Here is a 6600-nt window from a genome sequence, read left to right as displayed (position 1 = left end):
AAAGGAAAAAATACCTTTTTATTTTATGCCTGTTTACCCAGAGCCAAGTAGTCACCTTTGCCCCTTCTTTCAGCTTTAACATCCACCCACCTCCTTCTAATCCTATCCATCTGTCACCATCTCTGCTCTGAACCATCTTAAGTTATGGCCAATCTCTGGGCCCTTTCCCCATGCCTGATACCAATTACTGTGGTCCTATCACTGGACCTGGGTTTGTCTCTGTGGAGCAGCATGACCATACTCTCTGGCCACAGCCAGGCCTGCGCCATCTTTGCCTGTGTGACGGTGTAAAACCCAGTCTGGCCCATGCCTCATTATCACACATAGTCTATCTTTAGGATGCTTAGGCACCATCCCTCCAAACACAGTGCTCCATGCATCTTCCTTGCACTGGAGTCTTGTTGTTTGCCAATGTACTATCTCTCTCCCTAGATTGTGAGTCTCCAGGGCTGGAACCAAGTCTTCCTAGAGGAGGATGCTCCTATACTGAGGCAGTATCTATAAATCCTAGTAGGCTGCAACCCGTAGGGCAGCTTGTTTTCTAAAGGCATCACCCAGCACCCTGCTTGGCTTACTTCTCAGAACAAAAAGGAGGGATTCCAGGAGTGTGGCCATTGTCCATCAACCAAAATCCTCTCATCTTGGGAAGAGCCTCCTCACAATGAATGAATGGCCTATTTCAGTGTGTGTCCTTGTGTTTGGTTTGATGCTCTGTTGCTCCCATCTTGAAATTCAGAAGAAACTTTTACTGAAGGGTCAACATTTTTTCTTTGGCAGCAAGCCTTGAAAATTATATAGAGGCCCTGACCGTTACACAGAGAAGTCTTGAGGCTCAGGACCTTGCCTCTTCTTTCTTCTCACCCCTGTCTCAAGGAGACAAAGGCCAAGTTCCATGTCCTCAACCAAGTATTCATTATCTTTGGATAGCCTAATAAAAGGTAGCACAGGATGCCCCCCCACCTCAACTCGTAACGTTCCTGTTGTCTTAGCCTCTGCTGGGGTCATGGGCATGAACGCATGTGTCTGGCTACTTCTGTTATTTTTCAAAGGCATGTAGGCACTTACATTTAATAAGATACACATTTACTTGAAAGAGTTCCTATATTCTAAGTGGGCTTGTGCAGTTACATATATTTTGTCTGAAAGGAATTACCACTTGGGTACCAGTATCTGCTGCCCAATTCTCTTAGGACTTGGCAAAGCTCCCTCCGTGAACAGTGGGAAAGAGGACATAGACTTGGAACTCGAAGCAGAAACTTAAGGTCCAGCCAGCCTAGGCTACACAGTGAGTTCTAAGGCAGTCTAGGCTGCACTGTAAGGCTCTGACTCAAAACAAAGAAAACAGTACTGGAGTTGTAGTCCAGTTAGCAGGATGCTGTCTCATTCGTATTAAGCCCTGGGTTTGGTCTCCAGTACTCTCAACTGGGTGTGGTGGCATGTGCTGTAATGTCAGCACTGGGGAGGTGAATGTAGGAAAATCAGGATGGAGGTCATCTCTCCCCCACTTTGTAGTGAGTTTGAGATCAGAACTTTTCTCGAAATTCAAACTAAATCCAACAATACCAAGGGGCATGCATGAAGAAAGAGGAAGAGAAGCAGGAGAAGGAAGATGAGAAGGAAAAAGAGGAAGACGGAAAAGAAGAGAAGATGGAAGAGGAGGAGGAGGAGGAGGAAGAGGAGGAAGAGGAAGAGGGGGAGAAAAAAAGAAAAGTAGCCCCAAACATTTCTACTCAGAAAAAGAGATATGTGAACTGGCTGGATGGCTCCAAGGTAAAAGCTCTGGCCGCCAGGTGTCCTGATCTGAGTTCAATCCCTGGGCAGAACACACATGGTAGAAAGAGAGAAACAACTTCTGTGGGTTGTCCTTGAACCTCTGTATCCTGGAATGAAAGCTATGGCTATGAGCTCAGCCAGAGAATCAGAGGACACTGCCACCATCCCCAAGGTCTGTCTGCAAGACTCTCCTCTGTGCCTACCTGTATTGCCAGCCTGAGTAGCTAGATACCTAACGATGAATTCCCTTTCTAACTTTTAACCAAAACTGATTAGAAGTCAGACACAGTGGTGCATGCCTGAGATTTCAGCTAGAGGCAGGAGGAACAGGAGTTTAAGGTTTTCCTGGACTACAAATCAGGTTCAAATCTGGCCTGTAATAACTGAGGCCTTATCTCAACAAACAAACTAATGCAAAACTGATTTCTGAGCTGAGGGGTTGGCCCAGCCCTCCAGCAGCTAAGACAAGAGGATAGTGACTATCAACAATAAAATAAAATTAAAAAAAATCTGATTTGTTGTAGATTCCTCTTCCTTTCATGCCCCACCCCTGCACTGCAGGCATGGACCAAGTGTGACAACAGATAGCATCAGTGGCTTCAAGATCCACCCAGTGCTGCCCTAGATCCACCCATAGTACATGTTTGTCATTTGACTGGCTAGGATGTTGGTATTAGTCCCCACCCTTCTCTTCAATGACCTTCCCACCCTGGAATCAAGAGTTAAAAATATGTACTGTGTCTTTTCAGGTGAATGCTTTGTCTCTTTTGAGACCGGACACCAAGTCTGAAACCAGATGGCTTGGGTTGTTGGTTAGGGGTTTTATTTTCCTTCCTTCCTTCCTTCTTTCCTTCCTTCCTTCCTTCCTTCCTTCCTTCCTTCCTTCCTTCCTTCCTTCCTTCCTTTATTCCTTCCTTCCTTCCTTCTCCCCTCCCTTCTTCCTTCTTCCCTTCTTCCTTCCTCCCTCTCTCCTTTCTTCCTTCCTTCCTTTCTTCCTTCCTTCCTTCCTTCTCCCCTCCCTTCTTTCTTCCTTCTTCCCTTCTTCCTTCCTCCCTCTCCTTTCTTCCTTCCTTCCCTCCCCTCCTTCCTTCCTTCTTCCTTTCTTCCTCCCTCCCTCTTTCTTTCTCTCTTCCTTTCTTTCTCTCTTCCTTCCTTCTTCCTTTCTTCCTTCCTCCCTCTTTCTTTCTCTCTTCCTTTCTTTCTTTCTCTCTTCCTTCCTTTCTTTCTTTCTTTCTTTCTTTCTTTCTTTCTTTCTTTCTGCTTTTCTGATTTTCTGATTTTTTGGAGGGGGGAGGAAGGAAGCATTGTTTTGGTTTTGGACAGGATTTCTGTGTGTGGCCTTGGTTATCCTGGGACTCAGTCTGTAACCACATAGTGGCCCACAACCATATGTTATGGGATCCAATGCCCTCTTCTGGTGTGTGTCTGAAGACAGCTACAGTGTGTTCATATATGTATGTATATGCGTATGTGTATATGTTTCAAAGAGGAAACAGACAACAGATCTACCTGGAATGCTCTGTTAAGCTGGGTGTCACATAGAGACAAGGCACTTTTGAAAACCCTATAGCCTAGGCTGGCTTTGAACTCACCATGGCCTAGGTTTCTGTTGCAGATTGGGGTTGGCTGTTGGAGAGACTCTTGATGAAAAACAGATGTGACTTCGTTGGCCGTTCTTCAAGAAGGCACAGGATTGGGGCATATGGCTTGGAAAAGCAGGCATGGTTCCAGTAGACTGCACTCAGCTACACAGACCCAGGGAAGGCAGTGCTGTGCTCATTAAAGACCCTGGCTCTCACAGGACTTGTTCTGTCACTTCACCACTTAGTGGAGTGTGACAGGCGCCTTTACCTCTCCACCCTTCAAAGTGTTGTTTGTTTGTTTGTTTTTGTTTTTGTTTTCAATAAGACAAATGAGATGGTGGTGAGGCTAAGCCTTCCTAACTGGGCTATTATGAAAACTAAATGACACAGAAATAATAACAAGATGAGCAAACACAACTGTGTGTCAGCGTCTCGGGGCCCTGTCTTTGGACTGGGGCCATTCACACTCATTTACCTTCTTCGAAAGGCCTTTCTGCTTCTATTCCAAGGACTGGGATTGAAGACTTTGAACTCCAGGCTACTACTCTCCTCTTAGAGAGCGGTGGACTGGTCTGCTTCTCATTGACTTTCAATTTCATCTCTCTCTGATGCTTCTGCTGGGATCACAGGTGTGTGCCGCCATATCCTTTTATGCAAAGGGATCAAATGCAGGGTTTTGTGCACACTAAAAAGCACTCTGTAGATGAAGATAGTGTCGGAACAGCTCAGGATGACTTGGAACTTGCAGCCCCCCCCCACACACACCAATTGCAGGGGAATTACAAGCATGAGCCACCACAATCAGGTCAGGAAGCACAGCTATTAATCTATACACGTGGCACAGGCCTGTTGTCCTCAAGAGGCAGAGGTAGGAGAATGGAGACCAACTTTGATTACTCTGTGAGATGTTATCTTTAAAACAATATGAAAACAAGCACATGGTGGTTGCACATGCTTTTAAACACAGTGGGCCACCATGTGGTTGCTGAGAATTGAACTCAGGACCTCTGGAAGAGCAGTCAGCTCTCTTAACCACTGTTTCTCTCCAGCCCATCTGTTTTCTCTTTAGGAGGCCTGAGAGTACAGGTGTGGCTGGCATGCCTGTGTTTCCCCTTTACCACTGAAAGCCCCTCCCTCCACCCCAAGGACTTGTTATCTCGGTGCTGCTGTTGTTTCCTGGGTCCTGCCATCTGGAACCACTCATGTCTGCACACTTATTTTCCTGCCACATGTAGCCTGGCACTGACAGGACTTGGCTTTCCATATATCCTTCTATGTTTTGCTTCAACATTTATAATTTTTATTTATTTATTTTGATGGTGTTGTGATTGGTTTATGTTTGCTTTTGAGCTGGCCATAAACTCACAATATACAGAAGATGACATTGAACTTCAGATATTCCTCCCTCCCCCTCCAAGTGCTGCGATTACAAACCTGCACTGATATACCCAACCTGTGTGGTACTGAAGTAGTAAAGTGAAAAACAAAATGTATTTCTACGTTTTGAAAATGTAGAAATAAAGTTTCACAGTAAAATAAGGGGGCCATGTTCTAGCTCCTGTAAGCAGCAAGCAATGTGGAAACAAAGTTTTACAGTAGCAAGCAGCAGCTTCAGCCATTTGGCTAAGTGTTTTCTGAGAAGCACTAAGAAGCGGTTCCAGAGATAGCCAAGGATATGCTGTAAAAACAAAGTTCTGGTGGTCAGGATGTTGAATCACAATGACCAGGCTAAGACCAGCCAAAACAAAAATAACTGGTGGTCTCAATGACGTTAAGGTCCATGAAAACAAGCTTAGCAATTCTCGGAAGAACCCCCCAACCCCTCCCTGGAGTGAATTTTGAAAAAGACCACAAACTGTCACCCTAACCTCGGTGATGACAATCCACTCTACTACCTAGTTACTCGGCCCCTTCCCAGAGACTTTTCAAGGCCAGGTGCAGAGCTGGATAGGGAAGTTGGCTGACTAAGCCAAGAACAGTCCCGTGAGCAAGCCAACCAATGCCTGATGAGATCCTTTGTCCTGTGTTCCACCAACCAGAGTAAGCCAGCTAGCCTTGTTGCAGAAATCGGCCCTCTGCAAAGTATAAAAGATGTGTGTTTTCTGAGTTCGGGGTTGACCCCCCCCACCCCCGTGAGGGTGGGCAACCCCACGTACAAGGATCAACAAACCTCATATTATTGCAACGATCTATTGTCAATCTGTGTTGTCTGGGTTGAGCCAAGATTACTTCAGTACTGAGATTCACATCCAGGGTTTCGTGAATGCCACGTGCACTACCAGCCCCTGTTTGCTTGTGCAGGATCTCTGTCCTTGCAATGATCTTTCTGCATCTGTTTGCTAAATTGTGACATTAAAGAGGCGACTGTACCTGGCCCAACCCCTACCTCTTTTAGATTTGTTAATAGTGATTAGTGGCCATGTCAATTATTCTTCATTATTTTTATCATTACAGTTTTTTGTTTCTTTGTTTGTTTAAGACAGGGTTTCTCTGTGTAGCATTGGCTGTTCTGGAATACCCTCTGTAGACCAACCTGGCCTCAAATTTATAGATACACCTGCCTCTGCCTACTGAGGACTAGGGTTAAAGCCATGTACCACAACCACTAGATTTCAATTTAGTCTTTTAAACTGGTATTTCACATATGAACATATGTGTAGTTACATCACAGTTTATTCTCCTGTAGGCATATTGGCTATTTAAAAACAATAGGGTTTTTTTTATTTAATTGTGTGTGTGTGTGTGTGTGTGTGTGTGTGTGTGTTTTGAGATATGGTTTCTCTGTGTAGCACTGGCTGCCCTGGAACTTACTCTGTAGAGCAGGCTAACCTCAAACTTACAGATTGGCCTGCCTCTGCCTCCCAAGTTCTGGGAATTAAAGGTGTGTGCCACCACACCTGGCTGAAATAGTTTTTGTTTGGTTTAATTGAATCTGAATTTACTGCTTCATCTAGACTGGCTGAGTAGCAAGCTTCTGGGATCCTCCTCTATCCTTGGTACGGGGATTACATGCAGTATGGTGTACTGAGCCTTGTTTTTCTAAGTGGCTATCAAGGATTTTAACTCAAGTCCCCATGTTTCTGTGGCAAGCAGATTACATACTGGACCATCTTCCCAATATCGGATGTGGTGGCTATTAATGACTGCTGAGCTTGACACAATCTAGAGTCACCCAAGCTAAACCTTCTAGACTGTGTTAACTGAGCAGGAGGTATCACCCCATGAGCTGGGTAGAGGACCAAAA

Source organism: Mastomys coucha, unplaced genomic scaffold (genome assembly GCF_008632895.1).
Source record: "Mastomys coucha isolate ucsf_1 unplaced genomic scaffold, UCSF_Mcou_1 pScaffold22, whole genome shotgun sequence".
Lineage (NCBI taxonomy): Eukaryota > Metazoa > Chordata > Mammalia > Rodentia > Muridae > Mastomys > Mastomys coucha.
This window is presented reverse-complemented; position numbering follows the sequence as displayed.